The 22,579-nt window shown below is 38.3% G+C and overlaps 1 pseudogene; it reads right to left on the bottom strand.

The window, feature by feature from the left end:
* Positions 1–11,269: 11,269 nt before the first annotated feature.
* LOC125164282 (40S ribosomal protein S12-like) lies at positions 11,270–11,697 on the bottom strand (annotated as a pseudogene).
* Positions 11,698–22,579: the final 10,882 nt, after the last annotated feature.

Below are 22,579 nucleotides of genomic sequence, written 5' to 3'. Positions count from 1 at the left end.
TTTCCTGGGGTGCCTGGCTGGCTCAGTCAGAGAAGCATGCAACTCTTGATCTCGGGGTTGTGAGTTCGAGCCCCATGTTGGTTGTAAAGATTATTTAAAAATAAATAAACTAAAAGAGAGAGACAGAGAGAGACAGAGAGAGAGAGAGAGAGAGAGAGAAAACACTTGCTATATTTCTGAGTTAGAATGGCAGTTGAAATGGAGGCATGCATTTCAGTCTCTTTCCCAAATACCACTGAAACTAAGGAAGTAAAGGGAAAACAGCAGCATCAAATTTTGGAAGCTGAAAACATAGAAGACCAACAGTAACTGACTTAGATGCAAGCATCCTGACTCCCAAGACATCAGTAGGGAAATTGAAAACCAACTCCTGGCGCCTGGGTGGCTCATTTGTTCCAACTTTAACCCGGGTCATGATCTTGTGGCTTGTGAGTTGGAGCCCTGGTTCGTGAGTTTGAGCCCAGCTTTGGATTGCCTGCCCCCCTCCCCTCTCTCTGCCCCTCCCCAACTCGTGCACATGTGCTCTCTCTCTCAAAACTAAATAAACATTAGGGGTGCCTGGGTGGCTCAGTCGGTTCAGCGTCCGACTTCAGCTCAGGTCATGATCTCACGGTTCCTGAGTTCAAGCCCCGTGTCGGGCTCTGTGCTGACAGCTCAGGGCCTGGAGTCTGCTTCTGATTCTGTGTCTCCCTCTCTCTCTGCTCCTCCCCTGCTCACACTCTGTGTCTCTCTCAAAAAGAAATAAAGATTAAAAAAAATTTTTTTTTTTAATACAGACATTAAAAAAAAAAAAAGAAAACCAATTCAATTTATTCTACAGGATCCTCAAAAGACATGGGAAGTGGTGGCAACTGAAACTTACAGTTAGGAATACTACAGTAAAAGCAGTTTGATCTCTCCTTTTCACTAGGGAGCAACTGCTCCTTTCCAAGCCTGGGATTGATCAGACATTTATTCTCTGAAAAAAGTAAAACTTAATGTTTCCAGACTATGAAAGTCCCTGGTGAAGTTGAGGGGATAGATCTTGTATCCCAACAGGTAGACTTACCAAATATGTATATTGAATACTAGTTGCAGAGAACAACCCCATTCCCTGGGCACTTACTTAGTGTCCAGAATGCTAGCAACCAGGCACTTATCTACCTGGTGGGAGACTGGACATCTCTTTCCTGGTGAATCTAACCCAAGAGTTAAATTTGCCCACCCAAGTCACCCTACAGTAAAGTGTAGACACTAAGCCCCATATTGAGCACATTCAATGAGTTTTTTAGTCCCTTATGCTTAATCATGGGGTCATGCAGTAAAGGATTACCAGTAATTGAGGGAATTTTTTCTTTTTTCTTTTTTCTTTTCTTTTCTTTTCTTTTCTTTTCTTTTCTTTTCTTCTTTTCTTTTCTTTTCTCTTCTCTTCTCTTCTTTTCTTTTTAAGTTTATTTAATTTTGAGAGAGAGAGAGCATGAACAGGGGAAAGGCAGAGAGAGAATCTCAAGCAGGCTCCTTGCTGTCAGCATGGAGCCTGATGTGGGGCTCAAACTCACGAACCATGAGATCATGACCTGAGCCAAAATCAAGAGTAGACGCTTAACCAACTGAGCTAACCAGGCACCCTAAGGAAATTTTCTAATGTGAAAGATATGGTGTACAAATACAAACAGGAAAAAAAAAAAAAAGGCAATCGGGGGAAGCAAACTTTCAAAGGGAAAAAATGTCATTAATTTTAGAGTTATTGAAAAAAATATATAGCATCCATGAAACAAGAATAGGAATTCTCAGAGAACAAAAATGAGTCATTGGGAATTAAAAGTTTGATTGAAAAACAAAAACAAAAACACAACCCTAAAAGGTGGGTTAGAAGATAAAGTTGAAGAAAGCACTTCTGAAAGTAAAAGAGAAAAAACAGAGATGGGAAATAGTAGAAAAAAAAGATAAGAAAACTGAAGAAAAAGAAAAAGTTGAGCAAAGGAAATAATGAAAATAATTCAAGAAAAATTACCAGAGTTTATAGTCTTGGTTTCCAGATTTAAAAAACTCACCAAGTGCCAAAGAAAACAGACAAAGATAGATTCATACCAAGTCACCCATTCTGAAATTTCAGGACACCTAGACAGAGAAAGGATTCTACTAGCTTTCAGGAGCAAAAGTAAACAGATTGGTTATACACAAAGGATAAAGAGACATAACAGCTTTGGACTTTTCCACAGCAGCTGTGGAAGCAAGACAATAGTCTTTCAAGAAGCAAGAGAAATACATGCAAAATTCTAAACAAAACAATCTCCAACCTAGAATCCTGTCCTCAGAAATTATCAATCAAGAATGAGGATTGAACAAAAATATTTTCCGACATTCAAAGTCCCTATTTATTTCTCATGTATCTTTTCCTAAGAAGCTACTAGAGGATGTGCTTCATCAGTATGAGAGAATAAACCAAGAGAGAGGAAGACATGAAATACAGGGAGTAAAAATCCAAAACACGGGAAAGGGAATCTCAATTAACAACGGTGCCCCACACATGGAGGTAACCAGTCTAGATGGGGAAGTATGACTACAGAATCAGACATGATCAACACTGTCATCATCAAAATCCTCTGCCATTATACCCTCTTTTAGGGTATGATAGAGTACCTGGGTGAGCCTGACTCACCTTCTTCCCTGGGTTTGGCTGGTCTTGATCATGTGTTGATGAAGTTTCTGCTCTCTTCTTCATCTGAGGACCATCATTTCAAAAGGATTTAGGCTTGACTTAGTGCTAAGACCTAGAGGTAGCCCACAGGAGTTAAAAGTAGAAACTACAGAGCAGTACTCTCTGATCAAGCTTCAACTCTGTGACCAGTATCTTCTTCACACTACATGCATGTTGGATAGGTGGATTCTAATAAGCTCTCTGTTTCCCAGGAGTCACTGCAGAAAGAGGAAGTCTCTTATAAACTCTCAGAGGAGCTGAAACCAGACTATGACCCAGAGACTCCGTTCAGTATGTTTTCTCCTGACTGCCTTCAACAAATGATGATAATATTGCTTTTTCCTTATGCAACTAGTTTTGTGATTGCTACTCTAGTTTTCAAAACTAAGTAATATATTCTTTACTGATTTTATTTATATATATATATACACATATATATATATACATATACACACACACACACACACACACACACACACAGATGGTGGGGAAAAGCAAATGAATGGTGGACGCAAAATCAAGCTGCCTCTGGGGAGAAAGAGGAAGATGTTATGTGGAGGGGCACACAGAGCACTGGTAGCAGTAATGCTATTTCTTCACCCAGGTACATGGATTTATCATGATTATTTGAAACCATGCATATGTGGCTTATACATTGTTCCATTTAAAGGATACATTTCACAATAAAAAAAAATCTAAAAAATGGCTGGGAGGATACAGCTCAGTGGTAGAGCACATGCTTCGCATGTGTGAGGTCCCGGGTTCAATCCCTGGCATCTCCAAATAGCTGATGTCACTCTTTTGGGGCACCTGGGTGACTCAGTCAATTAGTCATCCAACTTTGTCTCAGGCCATGATCAGCAGTGCAGAGCTCTCTGGATCCTCTGTCCCCCCCTCTCTGCCCCTCCCCTGCTCTCTCCCTCAAAAATAAACAACAATAACAACAAAAAAACCCAAAACATCTAAAAACCAAAAAAATTAAATATACATTTTATTGAAGCTATTTCTGCATTTTATTAAAAGATGCTTGTATTGTATTACCAACTTTGATTTCAGATGTTAATCAAATTCAAGGTGTTTATAAAACTTCATCTAATACTGCTGCTTTATAAAAAACAGAAAGCAATTTCCTCTCAAATAAGCATAATGAAACATGATTTTGCATTATGTAGGTTTTCTTTTCCCCTGACATATAGGCAATATGCTTGGTTACATTATAAATATTAAGAAGTAGTAATATTTGCTCTATATGAATATATAATTCATAATTCTATAAACTATTCAAATAAACACCAAATATATTAATAACATTATTTACTTAAGTCATTTATTAAAAGTATAATAAAAATCAGAAGATCTAATGTTGCCACTAATTTAACAATCTCAAATACTATTTACACTACTTTTTTGATGTTTGTTTTTGAGAGAGAACATGTGAGGGAAGGAGGGGCAGAGGGAGAAGGCAACAGAGGATCCCAAGCAGGTTCTGCACTTCAAACTCACGAATTGCAAGATGATGACCTGAGCCAAAGTCAGACACTTAACCAACTCAGCCACCTAGGTGTTCCTACTATTTACCCTTTTTAAAACACTGAAGTATATATTCAGATTTACTTTTTATTTTTATTTATTTTTCAGTTTATTTATTTACTTATTTTGAGAGAGACTGAGACAGTGCAAGTTGGGGAGGGACAGAGAGAGAGTGAGAGAGAGAATCCCAAGCAGGCTCCACTCAATGCCAGTGCAGAGCCAAATTTGGGGTTCGAACTCATGAAACTGTGAGATCATGATCTGAGCTGAAACCAAGAGTTGGACACTTTACCAAATGAGACACCCAGGTACCCCTCAGATTTACTTTTAAAATCAATTGTGGCAATCTTAAGTAAATGTTTACCTTTGACTTTGAGACTATTTGTTGAAATACAATGATATTTTGATGTCCCTGTTTTGGATTTTGGTTTGTTTTATTTACTTGTTTATTTTTTATTTTAGAGAGAGAGGGAGCACAAGCAGGGGAGAGGGGCAGTGGGGGAGAGAGAGAGAGAGAGAGAGAGAGAGAGAGAGAGAGAGAGATTGACTCTCAAGCAGGCTCCATTCTCAGCACATAGCCTGACACCGGACTTGATCCCATGACCCTGGGATCATGACCTGAGCCGAAATCAAGAGTCAGATGGCCAACTGACTGAGCCATCCAGGTGCCCCCTGAATATATTTTGAAGATAGAGCTGATAAGTTTTAGATGAGGAATATGACAGCAAGAGGGAACTTGAGGATAATTCTAAAGCAAACTACCAGAATTCAGTTGCCATTACTGAGATGGAGAAGACCACATTCTGTCATGAATATGAGCCTCTGGGTTGATAAATGTTCTGAATATATCTCTAAATAATGTATCACTATTTATCAAAGCATTTTATGGGTGAGAGATATTTATAACTAAAAAGCAACTTGAATCAGACTGTAATTATTTTTTTATTTCCAAGGATCTGATAAATGAAAAAACACTCATGACTGTTGTTTTAAAAAGCACTTCTTACATAATTGTTAAGTGTAACTTACAATCTTTGCTCTAGTTGAGCTGCTTAACTCCTTGTTGTCTTAGTGTGGGTGTTAAAAGTGCTGGTGATATGCACTGGTGCTGTCTATACAGCACATTAATTGTAGGAATTATCTCTTAGCCTACCCATCTCCTGATTTTTAATTATCTTTAGAGGGAGTTATACATAGAAGTTCCACGCTGATTACCCAGAGTTATACATAGAAGTTCCACGCTGATTACCCACTGTCCAACACTAGTAACTCCTAAACCTGTTCGTTATGATGTAAATAGGATAAGAATATGTTCTACACTCTAATTCATAGGGTATATCTCACTGTAGTGTCCCTTTCCATTTCTACAAATAATCCACATGTAAAAATGTATGCTTTTTTTCTTCTCTTTGTGTTTCTTGAAACGCAACGTTCTTTGTTTTCATTCTTTACTCTTAATTTGGCAATAGTTTCTGTGCCTGCATTTTATTCTGGTATTCTTTTTTTTTTTCTAATTGAAATACAGTTGACATACAATATCACATTAGTTTCAGGTATACAACATAGTGATTTGAGAACTATATATTATTATGAAATGCACACCACAATAAGTTTAGTTACCATCTGTCACCATACAAAGTTATATTATTATTGGCTATTGACTATATTTGCTATGCTGTACTTTTCATTATTCAGGTGCTGTTTGTTTTTTTTTTTTTAATGTTTATTTTTGAGAGAGAGCGTGCATGAGCAGGGGAGAGGCAGAGAAAGAGGAAGACAGAAGATATGAAGCAGGCTCTGTGCTGTCAGCACAGAGTTTGATGCAGGGTTCAAACTCAGAAACTTTGAGATCATGACCTGAGCCAAAGTCGGACATTTAACCGATTGAGCCATGCAGGCACCCCTATTCTGGTGTTCTTTTTTTTTAAATTTTTTAAAAAAATTTTTTTTTCAACGTTTATTTATTTTTGGGACAGAGAGAGACAGAGCATGAACGGGGGAAGGGCAGAGAGAGAGGGAGACACAGAATCGGAAACAGGCTCCAGGCTCTGAGCCATCAGCCCAGAGCCTGATGCGGGGCTCGAACTCCCGGACCGCGAGATCGTGACCTGGCTGAAGTCAGACGCTTAACCGACTGCACCACCCAGGCGCCCCTATTCTGGTGTTCTTTAATGGACATGTACTGCTTATTTCTATAAAGGGAGTTTTGTTTTCAAGATCCTAAAATTCTGTTTTTACTGTCACGGTAAACACTGGTCTGTTTATATTCTTTTAAACCTTAAAATTAATATGGAAACCATATTAGACTTGGTTTGGAGCTTGGAAGTAATCTGATTCAACTTACTATCTAATTAAGCAGATATCCAGGTCATTTGTTTTAAACACTGTCAATATAAGGGAGCCCACTGCATCACATAGCTGTCACTGCATTCTTTTTTAAAATATTTATTTATTTATTTTAAGAGAGAACAAGTGTGCACACACGTGTGAGTGCGTGAAGGGGAGAGGCAGAGAGAGAGAAAGAGTCCCAAGCAGGTTCTGCATTGTCAGTGCAGAACCCAGCTTGGGGCTCCATCTCACCAACCTTGAGATCATGACCTGAGCTGAAATCAAGAGTCGGACATTTAACCGCCTGAGCTACCTAGGCGCCCCACCTGTCATTGTATTCTTAAAAGAGCTCCAGGTGCTAGAAAGGTTTTCTTCACAAGTAATTAAAGTTGGCTTTCCTATAGGTTTTATCCATAAATTCCTGAAACTACAAAAGGCACAAGTGCTTTTCATTCAGGCATCCAGAGTTATATTATCAAGTTAACCAGTAACTAGCCACGTGACATTGTCAGAATCATAACCACTTTGAGTCTCACCTTTTTGATTTATAAAATGAGGGGCTGCAGCATTGGATACCTCCTATAGCTCTTAAGTTCCATGATTCTAGCAACTCTTTCATAGAATTTTATGATGCTTGAAAGTAGCTATCACATTCCTCCCCTACATTTATTTTTTTCCTATCCTAATGTCCTGAGTTCACTCAAGGATCCCTTTTGTGACATGGTTTCTAGCTCCTTCACAGCCCTTATTACATGTCCCCAATACATTCCAGATTGTCAACGTGCTTAAAGACAGTACTCAGAACTGAAGAAAGTAAATGTTCTAGATGTGGTCTGGGTACTGAGTTCCATGTTCTAGTCCTCCGTTTTCCTTCCATTAATTTTTCCTGTGTAACAAATTACCCCCAAATTGGACAACTTTAAAACAGCAATAAACATTTATTAACTCATAATTCTGCAGGTCAAGAATTTGGAAAGGGTTTGGCTGAGTGATTCTGATTCAAAGTTTCTCATCAGGTTGCAGTTAGGTCATCAACTAGGGCTGTAGTCATCTCAAGACTCAAGTGGGGCTGAAAGATCTCTTTTAAACTCACTCATGTGGTTTTTAGAAGGCTGAACTTTCTCATGGGCCATTGAATTGAGGGCCTCAATTCCTCATCACACCACATGAGTCTCTCCATAAGACTGCTCACATCATGATGCATCAGACAACTTGCTCACTCTAGAGCAAGTGATCCCCAGGAGGGAAGGAAGAAAGGAGGGAAGGAGGGAGAGCGACAGAGCATGCACGAAGGACCAGTCTCTTTAGAATATAATTTCAGAAGGAGTATCCCATCACTTCTGCCATATTCTATTTGTTACAATTGAGTCAGCAGGTCCAGTTTACAGGATTACACATAGACATTGAACATCAGAGGACAGGAGGCATTGGGGACTAACTGCCCACCTCAGTTGTGAATATCACCTTTCTATAAATGCAGCCTAAGATTGAATAATGGTTTTATGACAATGGTTCACGTTGAGCTTCTAGTCAATTAAAACACAATAAGAGGTGGGGCGCCTGGGTGGCTCAGTCAGTTAAGCGGCTGACTTCAGCTCAGGTCATGATCTCGCGGTCCGTGGGTTCGAGCCCCGCGTCAGGCTCTGTGCTGACAGCTCAGAGCCTGGAGCCTGTTTCAGATTCTGTGTCTCCCTCTCTCTGACCCTCCCCTCTTCATGCTCTGTCTCTCCCTGTCTCAAAAATAAAACGTTAAAAAAATTAAAAAAAAAAAAACACAGTAAGAGGAGAACCTGGGTGGCTCAGACAGCTGAACATCCAACTTTGTCTCAGGTCACAATCTCGCCGTTTGTGGGTTCAAGCCCTGCGTGGGGCTGTCCTCAGGTCCTCTGTCCCCTTCTTTCTCTGCCCCTCCCCTGCTTGTGTGCAGGCTCTCTCTCTCACTCAAAAATTAAATAAACACCAAAAAAAAAAAAAAACCCACTAAAAAAACCCACCACAAAACCAAAAAGATTCCATTTGTTTCACAGAGCAATTGGTTTTGCACTCTGTCCCTTGAATCTAAGGGCAAGAATTATATCAGACATTTTATTTCTTTTGTCTCTAATGCATTTTTTAAAAAAAAAAATTACCTCCTAGGGGCACCTGGGTAACTCACTTGGTTAAGTGTCCAACTTCAGTTCTAGTCATGATCTCACCATTCATGAGTTCGAGCCCTGAGTCAGCCTTTGTGCTGACAGCTCAGATCCTGGAGCCTGCTTCAAGTTCCGTGTCTCCCTCTCTCTCTGCCCCCCTCTCCCACGCTCTCTCTCTCTCTTTCACAAATAAACATTAATAAAACAAAAAGAAAGAATAGAGTCTGCTAAAACATTGTTGACTATTTTTAATTGGGTTATTTGCCTTTTTATTACTGAGTATACGGGTTCTTTATATATTCTGCATACAAGTCCCTTATCAAATATATGAGCTACAAATATTTTCTCCCATTCTTTGAGTTGTTTTTTTACTTTCTTAATACTATCCTTAGAAAAAAAAACTTTTGATTTATTATTTTAAAAAAAAATTTTTTTTTCAACGTTTTTTATTTATTTTTGGGACAGAGAGAGACAGACCATGAACAGGGGAGGGACAGAGAGAGAGGGAGACACAGAATCGGAAACAGGCTCCAGGCTCCGAGCCATCAGCCCAGAGCCTGACGCGGGGCTCGAACTCACGGACCGCGAGATCGTGACCTGGCTGAAGTCGGACGCTTAACCGACTGCGCCACCCAGGCGCCCCAGAAAAAAAACCTTTTTAATGTTGATGATAAATTGCTTTTTATAAAAAAGGCTTTGGAGATCTGGATCTCCAAAATGTTTTCCTAACACATAATGAATAGTTTCAAAGAATTTTATAGCAGGTAGGAAAGTAATTCAAGAGTGTATTACAAGAAGAACACGAGAACCTAACTGATAATTAAAACAAGAAATATTTTGATGGCTAGGAAAGTAAATTTCACATAGTTAATATATAAAAGTAAAGGCTCTGTAATATATTTAGATCTCTTTTCATATGTGTAAATGCACATAAAGCAGATTGCAAGAAATCATTTTATAAACACAAGCCAGAGAAAAGTCTGGCTTACCCCTAAAACTAAGCTTAACTGAAGGGAAAACAGAGGTGATTACTCACTCAGGTTAACGGACTGGTGTCTATAAATGACAAGAGGATATATTAAAGAAGTCATTAACTTTATATACTGAACTGTTGCTAATGATATTTTAATAAAAGTTGCTCTGGAAGTAACCCTTTCTGGCTAATTTCTCTTCTCTCTTTGGAATCTTTGGTAGTTAAAAAAAAAAAAAAGGAAACCACTAAATTCAATATGCATCTGCAACTTTTACAACAGTTCATGTGGAGCATACAAAGTTAACAGCTTATAAATTCTCCTTCCCTCAAAAAAGAAAATGGGCATAAAGAAACTATGAATCACTGTTGTGGTCACTCCTGTTAAAATACTTCTTCAATATACTTTGGACTATTCATTTTCTTCTTATATATAAATTTTACCTTTCTCTAAATAAACACAAGGACACCAAAAGTCAGAGAAGGAACAGAATAGGAATTCAGGTAGGCAGATGAAGCTTAAGTAATAAGGGGGCTCTTACAGGTGAGTTTGGAGGAAGTCTCTTTAACTTGCGTCAGTTAACACGAGGGAGAAGGGCCAAATGAAGGCAGAAATGTATTCCAAGCAGTCTAGTCAAAAGAGTTCAGGACTTAAGCAGAGTTCAGGTAACAGTTACAGGCAACAGCACAAAGCAGGATCTTAACACATTTTATATGCTTTATATGCTTCCTATTAAGGAAAGAACTTTATGTGCTTCCTGTTTTGTTTTTTTTTTAGTATTTATTTATTTTTGAAAGGGAGAGACTGAGTGTGAGCTGGGGAGGGCAGAAAGAGAGGAAGACACAGAATTCAAAGCAGGCTCCAGGCTTCAAGCTGTCAGCACAGAGCCCAGAGTGGGGCTCTAACTCAGGAATGGTGAGATCATGACCTGAGCTGAAGTCAAACGACTAACCCAACTGAGCCACCCAGGTGCCCCATGCGTTTCTTGTTAAGGATTCTCAAACCTGACCTGAGTGAGTGTGCAGTGGAGGTCAGTGGAGTACCTGGATGAAAGGAAGAGAATAGCAGCTTTTGACAGAAACGAATCCTGACAGGCCATTGAGGACTAGGTATCTGGGAGAGTTTAAAAAATTTTGGAGCCATGAATATTCTCCAGCGTGTTCTCTAACTACACTGGAAAATACAGGATAAATTGAAAAAATCATTTTACCAGCATCTGGGGAAACAGTGTTGCCAAGTGGTGCTAACATTTAGTAGAACAGTTAGCACGTTTTGGCTATTAATAATGAATAAAACCCACTCATACTGTGAATAATACCCAAATAATAAGGAAACTTATTATGTCATGTAACAAGGGAGTTCAGAGGTAGGGCGGGGTTGATAGATGCAGTTCCCTAACAATGTCATTAAGGATCCAGTGTTTTTTCATCTCTTTACTTTGCTATCTGTTTACTTTGTAGCTCTTTGTCAAGAGCTTCATCCTTTAGGTAACAGCTTCATCCTCAGGCAATAAAAAGATGGTATCAGAAATTCTTGGCATCATAACCCAGATATGCCAACATCCAGAGAAAGAATACCACTCTCAGGCGTGAGGAAGTATTTTTATTTATTTATTTATTTATTTATTTGGAAAAAGAATCAACTTTTTTATTTGTTCATTTCTTGCATTTGAAGTATTCCTTGATGACATCCTTGGCCTGAGACTCTTTGCCATAGTCCTTAACCACCATATAACTGCAACCAACCACTTAATGGGGTTTTCCCTCTCTGTCAGTGTTACAGAAGCCTACCTAGCTTTCCTAGTTTCTTGTTGTCATCAACCTTAATTTGGTTGATCTGGTGTTCAGTACAACGGGGCCTCCACCAACTTGACATACATAGGGCCACCACAGTTGGATGCAAGCACACAAAGATGGGCTTGGCACTTGTCTAAGGCTTTGGCAGATTTGTGAATTCCACGCGCTAGGGCATCGTGGATGAAGGCCGTCTTTAGCACCTCTTGTAAAGCAGTATTAACCTTCATTATGCCTCCAACAGCAAAGCCTTCCTCAGCCATGGCTGGTGTTGACTTATGGGTGAAGCCAAATCTTGACTACACTGGAGCACCCCCCCCCCCCCCACACACACACACACAACCCAGCAGCAGGGAAAGAGCAGGAGTGAGAAAGTATTTCTATGAATCCTGGTACCATTGGTCACATGAAAATTTGGAACCAATTACTGGCAAGGCAATAGAATAACTATGACTGGTTTAGACTAGCCATCTGGGGTGGATTAAATTTCAGAGTAATTATTTATACTCAGTAAGATTTAAGATACTGCTTTTATTGGGATTTCCTTAGTTTCTCCTTAAATTGTCCATAAGTTACTATAAGTTATAATTATTAAATGCTCCTCTGTTTTGGTAAAGAGTTCTTTTTCTTCCCTCAAACCGTGAAGCCATAACTGAGGTACTACTGTTTTTCTTTGATAACCTGTAAGGAAATGGACATCTGATTAGTTGGCTTGTAAACCAACAGATAAAATGATGAAAACTGTCTAGGAGATAAATGAATTCATATTAACTATGGCATACACGTATTAAGCAGGTTTAGTCACATTTAATTCAGGATGATTGAGGTTCAGAATTAATGCTATAATTTCATACTATTGACCTCAAGACAGCAGGGGGTGGGTGACGGGGATTGTGACCTTGTCTTAATTCTAGAAAGGCAGATAATAAAATTATACAGTGTCATTTGAGCTTATCTAGCATCACTGTAAAGACTACAAGAACTAAGCAGTGAGGGGTGATGAGTAGTTAATTATCTCTGAGATTATAAATGGCAGGCTTTTAGGTGAAGAGTCACACTGTTTCTGTCCATCAGCAGGCCTGGGTGAATTGTGTCAAACTGTGTGACAGGAGAAGGCCTAAACCTTTCACTTGTGAAAGAAGAAAAGAGGTGGGTGCCTGGATGGCTCAGTCGGTTGAACATCTGACTTCTGCTCAGGTCGTGATCTCACAGTTCATGAGTTCCAGCCCCGTATCAGGTTCGCTGCTGTCAGCACAGAGTCTGCTTCCGATCCTCTGTCCCCCTCTCTCTCTGCCCTCCCCTTTCTCAAAAATAAAAAAATAAAACAATTAAAATAAATAAATAAATAAAACAAAATATATATATAATAAATAACATTAAAAATAAATAAATTAATTAAACATTAAAATAAATAAATAAAATAAATAAAAACATTAAAAAAGAAGGAGTAAAGAGATTAAAGAAGCTGAATTCCCACCAAAGATCATGATTTCCAGGCACCTAAACTAGTTTGTATCTTCATTCCTGCTGAACAAAGGTGTGACAGAGCTATGTACTATTAAACAGTGTATAATTCTTGAATGAAAGCACTGAAAAGAATTTTTTGAAGAGAGGTTATTTTTCACACATGTTAAAGGGAAAATTCTAAAGTGAAAGAAAAATACAATGAAATGTAAGGACCCCATTTTTCGCCTCGAATAATTGATTTCATTAGACATACACTTGTTGAAGTGGTTTTCAAACTTTTCTGATCATAACCCACAGTAAGATATACATTTACACAGACACGCATAGACACACACAGACACACAGACACACAATTTTTTAAAACTGAAACAAAAACTCAGGAACAATAGTTAAACTTTCTAAGTACCTCATAGTTCTTATTCCGTTTCATTTAAAAATAAAGTGCTGATTGGGGCACCTGAGTGGCTCAGTGGGTTGAACATCTGACTCTCGATTTTGACTCGGCTCATGATCCCAGAGTTGTGAGATCAAGCTCTGAGTCTGGCTTTGTGATGAACATGGAGCCTGCTTAAGAGTCTCCCTCCCTCTGCCCCTCTCCCTCGCTTGCTCTCTGTCTCTCTCTCTCAAATTAAAAAAAAAAAGTGCCGATTGACACCCAATAAGTTGATTTTATGACCTACTAACGGGGTCTGACCTGCAGTTTGAAAAACATTGTTATAAGGTAAATGGATAAAGAATGTTCTGATTCCCTAACACAAATGATGCCTCTGCTCCTCCTTAACAGACAGCGGAGGGAAGGAGACTATTCCATAGACAATGGTGAGAAGTGGCTGGGCTGCTTAACCCCCAACTTTGATGTCCGAGTTTCACCTTCCCTTTGGGAGCTCTAATACTGCCACCACCAAGCTGGCCTCAAGAAGACCTACTCCCAAAAAAAAAAAAAAAAAAAAAAGAAGACCTACTCCCTTTTAGCCTCTTGTCTAAGATAGAACTCTTTCCTGAACTTCCTGTGGCCTAGCTGTATCAGGTTGAAACATTTAAATAAGATTTTACCAAAGGCTGAGAGACAACAGAGGGAAATGAACACAAAGAGTAACATGAGCCTAGACAATCATCTAGTAAGATAACGCTCATTTATCTTCAGGTTTTACAGAGGTCATCTTTTCATTCCTTCTGGGAGGGCCTTGAAATGAATTCTCAAGGAAACAACAGAGTGACTCCCAGTCAAGACCTCCAGTTCCCCTTCCAGACCTTGTAGTTTCTGGTTTCCTGTTCATTTCCCGCCTCCTCTGATACTCAGCTCAGTGAAAGTCCAAATTTTTGGTTGAGGCTTTCACCCCCAACCTCAGGAGTATGAACTTGCTCTGTGGCTTTATCCTTCTCAGACTATAAGGCAACATCTTTACATTCTTAGAAGAGATATATATAAACTCTTTTTGTGAGTACCCAAAGAACTGATTAAAATAAATATGTTTCATCTTCCAGAAAGCAAATGAATTTACCCTGGCCCTTCTTTTTTTTTTTTTTTTTTTTTTTTTTAGTGTTTATTATTTTTGAGAGAGAGAGAGAGAGCATGAGCAGGGAAGGGCAGAGAGAGAAAGGGAGACACAGAATCCAAAGCAGGCCCCATGCTCTGAGCTGTCAGCACAGAACCCGTCATGGGGCTCGAACTCACAAACCTCAAGATCATGACCTGAGTCAAAGTCAGATGCTTAACCAACTGAGCCACCCAGGGGCCCCACCCTGGCCCTTCTGAAATATGATAAATTCAGACAGAAGAGGCATAATTAGAGCAGCAAAAACACCATGCTTCTCAATTTTAGCTTTTTCCCCCCTTTTCCTTTTTTTTTTTTTTTTAATGTTTATTTGTTTTGAGAGAGAGAGAGAGAGCACAGGGGAGGGGCAGAGAGAAGGAGACAGAGAATTCCAAGTAGGCTCTCTGTTGTCAGTGCAGAGCCTGAAGCAGGGCCCAATCCTATGAACCGTGAGATCATGACCTGAGCTGAAATCAACAGTCAGATGCTTAACTGACTGAGCCACCCAGGCACCCCCACCTTTTTCCTTCTTAAGACACAGACTTTAGAGTTAAGTATGAAGTCCAATTCTTACCTTAAAGGACAAGCTTCTTATTCTCTCTGAACCCTAGTTTACTCATCCATAAGATGGACTAAGTAGTACTCGCTTTCCAGGATTGTTAAAAAAGAATTAAGAGGCACCTGGGTGGTTCAGTTGGTTAAGCATCCAGCTTCGGCTCAGGTCATGATCTCCTGGTCCGTGAGTTCAAGTCCTGATTCGGGCTCTGTGCTGATAGCTCAGAGCCTGGTGCCTGCTTCAGATTCTGTGTCTCCCTCTCTCTCTGCCCCTCCCCCTCTCACGCTCTCTCTCAAAAATAAACATTTTTAAAAATTTAATTAAAAAAAAGAATTAAGTGAGCTAGTCCTAATATACGTATAATTCACTCAGCAAATGATCAGTAAATAATAGCTGTTGCTTATCTTAGGTCTGTTGCAGACAGACTAAGAAAGCAAACATTGTCAACTCCTTGCTTAACAACAAAATCATTTCAGACTGCCTATTTCCTGGTCTGATGTTCTCCTTGGGGAATCTCTAGATATGCCTGTATCCAGAAGGATACTGCTGTGTGTCTTCTGGTCTGCTAACTCCTGCTACAACAGAAATTTGATTGTAAGTGTAGTGGATATAAAAAAAGACAAAGGGCAAATATAGGCATCCATATGTTTCTTTCTGTTCCTACCACACCCAACTTAAGGCCTCAAGAGTCTCTATTACAAGGAGTCTGTGCCTCCAGTCTACCTCCCACCAATAAAACTTGTAATGCCAGATGGATTTCCTAAAGCACAATTCTAATTGTGCCACTTTGATGCTCAATAAATTTTCTTGACTTCCGACAACTGGCCAAAGGAACTCTGAACTGTATATTTTGTTATTTGGTGTACCAGATGAAGTAAAAGGCTCTAACTTGCTTTTGTGGTTTTTTGGTTTTTTTTAACATTTACTTATTTTTGTGAAACTGAGAGACAGAGCACGAGCAGGGGAGGGGCAAAGAGAGGAGACACAGAATCCGAACCAGGCTCCAGGCTCTGAACTGTCAGCACAGAGCCTGATGCGGGGCTCAAATCCACGAACCATGAAATCATGACCTGAGCTGAAGTTGAACGCTTAATGGACTGAGCTACCCCAGTGACCCATTGCTCTTATTAAAAAAAAAAAAAAAAATTTAAAAATTAAAAAAATTAAAAAACGCGTTTTTATTGTTGAAGTCAGTCTGCTTCTTCGTATTTGACATTTTTCTTTAAGTGGATGGTAGGTACATAAAAGTTTCGTCTTTCTGTTATTATTATTGGGGTAAACAGTCCCCATTTCCCCTTCCCACCCTGATTCTTCCTGCCCTGGGGAACCACTAATCTGTTTTCTGTCCTTAAGGATTTGAAAGTGCTGCTTATTTCAATAAATGGAATCCTGTAGTATGTAGCCTTTTGTGTCTGGATTCCTTCACTTAGAACAATGTTTACAAGGTTCATCTATGTCGTAGCATGTACGATTCTTTTTTATAGCTGAAAAATATTCCACTGTATGGATATACCAACTTTTGTTTATACACTTATCTGTTGATAGACTATTCAGGTTATTTTCTCCTTTTGGCTACTGTGAATAGTGGGGAATAGCTATGAGTACTTGTGAGCAAGATCTTGTTTGAACACCTGTTTTAAATTCTTTAGATTATATATCCAGGAGTGGAATTGCCAGGTCATATGGAAATTCTATATCTAACATTTTGGAAAACTGCCAATTTGTTTTGCAAAGTCACGACACCATTTTACATTCCCATTAACAGTGTTTAAATGTTCTGATTTCTTTTTTTTTAATTTTTTTTTTTTTACATTTACTTATTTTTGACAGAAAGAGAAAGAGCACAAGGGGGGGGGGAGGGGCAGAGAGAGAGGGAGATACATAATCCAAAGCAGGCTCCAGGCTCTGAGCTGTCAGCACAGAGCCCGACAGGGGGCTCAAAGTCATGAACTGTGAGATCACGACTTGAGCCGAAGTCGGACGCTAACCAACTGAGCCACCCAGGCGCCCCTAAATGTTCTGATTTCTTAACACATTCATCAACATTTGTGATTCCCTGACTTTTTTGTTATAGCCATAATAGTGGGTGAGAGATTTTGATTTACATTTCCCTAATGATTACTGATGTCATTTAGTTTTACATGTATTTTTTGGCCATTTGTTTTTTGTTTTTTGGGTTTTTTTTTTTTTGAGGAATGTCTACTCAGATCTTTGGCCTATTTCTAATTGGGTTATTTGTCTTTGAGTATTGACTTGTTAGCATTTTTTATGTACTCTATATACAAATCCTATGTTCGATATATGAGTCATAAATATTTTCTTCCATTCTGTGGATTATCTTTTTACTTAATGGTGTCATTTAAAGCAGAAAGTTTTTAATTGTGATGAAGCCCAATTTATCTATTTTTTTCTTTTTTTTGTTTGTGCTTCTGGTGTCATATCTAAGAACCAATTGACAAATTGGATGTCAATAAGACTTATCTCCATTTTTTTAATATTTATTTTTGAGAGAGAGAGAAACAGAGTGCAAGAGGGGGTGGGGCAGAGAGAGAGACACAGAATCTGAAGCAGGCTCCAGGCTCTGAGCTGTCAGCAGAGAGTCCAACGTGGAGCTCGGACTCACCAACTGCAAGATCATGACCTGAGCCGAAGTCAGAAGCTCAACAGACTCAGCCACCCAGGTGCCCCCCCCCCCATTTTTTTTTAAATGTTTCATCATTTTAGCTGTTGAATTCAGGTTGTTGGTCCATTTTGAATTAATTTTTATATACAGTCTGAGATAGGCTCCAACTTCATTCTTTCACACATAACTATCCAGTTGTCCAACATCATTTATTGAAAAGATTCTTCTTTCTCCATTGAATGGCCTTGGCATTCTTGTCAAAAATCAGTTGAATATAGACAGATGGGTTTACTTTTGTTTATGTATTTATTTTGTACTTCTTTTATTAAATTTATTCCTCTTTTAAGATTTTATTTTTAAGTAATTTTAAGTACACCCAATGTGGGACTTGAACTCATAACCCCGACATCAGAGTCACATGTTCCACTGACTGAGCCAGCCAGGTACCCCTCATTAAATTTATTGCTAACTATTTTATTCTTTTTGATGTTATTGTAAATAGAATTTGCTTTAAGTGGGCTCTACACCCAACACAGGGCTTGAACCACAACCCTGAGATCAAGAGTTGCACTCTCTACCAACTGAGTCAGCCCTGTGCCCTTTAAAATAGAATTTTCTTAATTTCATTTTCTGAGTATTCTTTGCTAGTGTCTAAAAATACAATTGATTTTTATATATTGCTCTTGTATCCTTCAGCCTTACTGTACTAGTTTATGAGCTCAAACAGTTTTTTTGGTGGATTTTTTATTATCTATATACAAGATTATATCATCTGTGAATATAGTTTTACCTCTTCCTTTCCAATCTGGATGCCTTTTATTTCTTTTTCTTGCCTAATTTCCTGCTAGAACATTCAATATAATGTTGAATGGAAGTAGCAAAAGTAATCATGCTTGTCTTGTTTGCTGTGGGGTTTCATAGTTGCTTTTTTTTAAAGCATCTTTTTAAAAAATTAATTCGTTGATTTTTTTTTTTTAAGTAATCTCTGCACCCAATGTGGGGCTCAAACTCATGATCCTAAGATCAAGAGTCGTATGCTCTTCTGACTGAGTCAACCAGGTGCCCCCATAGATGCTTTTTATCAAGTTGAGGAAGTTTCTTTCTATTCCTAGTCTGTTAACTGTTTTTATTATGAAAGGGTATTGGATTTTGTCAATTTTTTTTTTTGCATCCATTAAATTACCATGTGGGGTTTTTTTCCCCTTTTAATTGTGTGGATATGGTGTATAACATTTATTGATTTTTGGATATTAAATCAATCTCACTTTCCTGAAATATATCCCATTTGTTCACGGTGTATAATTCTTTGCATATGTTATTGAATCTGATTTGCTAGTATTTTGTTGAGGTTTTATTTGCTCAAATTCATAAGACATAATGAGTTTTGGCTTTTTTGTGTGTGACATTTTTGTCTAGTTTTGTTATCAAGGTACTAATAGCTTAATAGAATGAGTTAGGAAATGTTCCCTCATCCATTTTTTTGTAAGCGTTTGTGAAGAATTGGTAATTAATTCTTGAAATGTTTGGTAGAATTTGCTAGTTAAGTCATCTGAACTTTTCTTCATGGGTAGATCTTTTTATTACTAACATTTTTATGTGCCTATTAAGACTCTGTTTCTTAAATCAGCTTTTAGTGTTTTGTTTCTTTATAGAAATTTCTCCATCTAAATTATCTAACTTATTGGCATACAATTGTTCATAGTATTCCTCCATAATCCTTTTTATATCTGTAAGGTCAACAATAATGTTCCCTATTCATTTCTGATTCCAGGAATTTAAGTCTTTCTATTTTTACCTTGGTCAATCTAGCTAAAGGCTTGTCAATTTTTTGGTCTTGTCAAAGGACCAGTTTTTGTTTTGTTTTTATTTGTATCATTTTCCTATTCTCTATTTCATTAATTTCCTCTTTAATCTTTATTTCCTTCCATCTGCTTGCTTACAATTTAGTTTGCTCTTCTTTTACTTGTGTCTCAACATGGAAGGTCAAGTTACTGGTTAAAGATCTTTCTTCTTTTTTAACATTCTTAATTTTCAGCTGTAAATTATCTTCTAAGCACTGCTTTAGCTGCACCCCATAAGTTTCATTTGTGCTTTCATTTTCATTCATCTCAAGTATTTTCTAATTTCCCTTTTGCTTTCTCCTTTGACCCTTTCAGTATTTAGGAGTGCATTGTTTAACTTCAACATACTTGCAAGTTTCCCCAAATTCTTTCTGTTAATGGATTTCCAATTTCATTCCATTCTTACTGGAAAACAAACTTTGTATTATTTCTATCCTCTTATATGTATTTGTTTGTTTTTATGGCTTAGCATATGGTCTGTCCTGGAGAATTTCCCATGTGTACTTGAAAAGATTGTGTATTCTGCTATTGTTGGGTGGAGGGCTCTATAGAAGTCCATTAGACCTAGTTTGTTTATAGCATTGTTCAAGTCTTCTGTTTTCTTGCTGGCCTATCCAATTGTTCTATCCACTTCTGAAAGCGGAGTATTGACGTCTCCCACCATTATTGTACACTATTTCTCCCTTCATTTCTGTCAGTTTTTGCTTACTGTATTTTGATGATCTGTTGTCAAATGTATATATGCCTATAGTTGTTATAGCTTCTTGACAGATTAACCCATTTATCATTATGAAATGTCCCTCTTAATCTCTAAAAAAATTCTCTGTTAATAGGCTTTAAGTCTATTTTGTCTGACATTAGTACAATCACTCCAACTTTATTTTGTTGTTTGCATGATATACCCTTTCCATTCTTTTACTTTCTATTTGTATATTGGAATCTAAAATGTGTCTCCTGTTGACAGTATATAGTTGGATTTTTTCAAAATCCAGTCTGACAATGTTCCATTCACATGTAATGTTATTAGATTGGATTTACACTTGCCATTTTAATTTTGTTTTCTATGCCTTGTGTGGTTTTGTTCCTCTAATTTATTTTTTACTGTGTGTTTCAAGAGGGGTAACCTGAGTTACTTCCTAGCCAGTATATCCTGGGTTTCCAACACAATGCTGAATTTAGCATGAGAGATAATAGGTGATAAATATGTCAGAGTCTGGCCTAGTGGTTCTTAAAACATGGACTCCAGACCAGCAGAATCAACAGCACTTGGGAATTTGTTAGAGGAAAAAAGTTAATTGCTGTGCTCAAACTTGGGTTTGAATCCCAGCTCCACACTCACAGCTGTGATTTGGGGCAGGTCACTAAACCACTGAGTCTTATTTCCTACAACAATCTTACCCTACAGTGCTGTGAGGGCTAAAAGAGATTAGCAAGGTAATGTAAGTAACTCTACTACTAGATCAGGACTTTCTTAATGTTAATATTCTTTCCCATCGTCCTAATATAATAAAAGCATCTACTGTTTTCTCAGTATTTTCAGTATGTAACTACCAGGGACTTAAATTATTTAAACCACTTCTCATTTCAGCAACTGTTAAGAAGGAAAAATGCAGAAATAGGAATAGGAATAGAAAACATGAGATTGTTTGGTAGTTTACCACAGAAAAAGAGAAATCTAGTCTGAGCTCATCTTTCAAAGTGCTCAGAAAAATCAGGTAGCAATTTATTTATTTATTTATTTTTTCAACGTTTATTTATTTTTGGGACAGAGAGAGACAGAGCATGAACGGGGGAGGGGCAGAGAGAGAGGGAGACAGAATCGGAAACAGGCTCCAGGCTCTGAGCCATCAGCCCAGAGCCTGATGCGGGGCTCGAACTCCCAGACCGCGAGATCGTGACCTGGCTGAAGTCGGACGCTCAACCAACTGCGCCACCCAGGCACCCCATCAATTTAAATACCACCCTGGATACTGGTATATGCTCAAGGCCTGGAATTACAGCAATTAAAACAAATCACTGTTCTCTGTACTTTTTTTACTTTTACTGACAGCATGGCAATAATCCTGTGTGGTGGACAGGGCAGGTATTACTATCTCCATTTTACAGGGACTTACAGCTCAGAGGGATTAAGCGCCTTGTCTGTGATTACATGACTAGATCATGGGGAAGTTGAGATTGAAGCCATGTCAGTTAATTGCAAATATCATAATATCACAACTTTTGAGAAGGCCTGAAAATAACCTACTGAGAGGATATAGAGGTCACTATGTATCTACATAATACTACTGAATAAATAAATATCTGATTTATATGTAAAAATTTTGTTGCAATAAATACAACTGCAAATATCCTATTTAAGAGGATCTCCATACTATTTAAGAAGAGATTCTGTGCTATGTGCAACACTGATTTTTGGAGTAGAAGGTAGGAAGTGTGTATGTGAATATTTATTCTGACTAAAAGTTTAAACAACATGCACAATGTTTTTGAAGTCTTTGTAATTTGATTTGACTATATGGGTTTTATGGTAATATACACATTGCTGTTTTAGTGTACCATTTGAAAGTGTCATTGTGTGGAATGCATATATAGATTAGGTAACGTTCAAGCACACAAGACTTACATTATTCACTCTCTATAGCATACTAAATTTTTGAGGGAAGATCCTAGGTTTCTCCCCCCGATTTCACTGTGCCCACCACTAATGAGTGAACAGACACATAAATGAGTAAACACGTGCATTTTCTTTAAAATCATCCTTTGTTTACTCCCTATTTTGTCAAAAGTACCCTACTCTATTTCTGACCCTTGACGTCTCTATTATCTCCGGTTAGTCAAAATATTTCCACCCAGGCCCAGACTCAATTCTTTCTGGAATCAAGATCCTTTCTTGGGGGCGCCTGGGTGGCTCAGTCGGTTGAGCGGCCGACTTCGGCTCAGGTCATGATCTCGTGGTCCGTGGGTTCGAGCCCCAAGTCGGGCTCTGTGCTGACAGCTCAGAGCCTGGAGCCTGTTTCGGATTCTGTGTCTCCCTCTCTCTGACCCTCCCCTGTTCATGCTCTGTCTCTCCCTGTCTCAAAAATAAATAAACATTTAAAAAAAAGAAAAAGAAAAAAAGATCCT

The sequence above is a fragment of the Prionailurus viverrinus genome, chromosome B1 (genome assembly GCF_022837055.1).
Source record: "Prionailurus viverrinus isolate Anna chromosome B1, UM_Priviv_1.0, whole genome shotgun sequence".
Classification (NCBI taxonomy): Eukaryota; Metazoa; Chordata; class Mammalia; order Carnivora; family Felidae; genus Prionailurus; species Prionailurus viverrinus.
The sequence above is the reverse complement of the archived record's forward strand: the minus strand, read 5'-3'. Positions and strand labels throughout refer to the sequence as shown.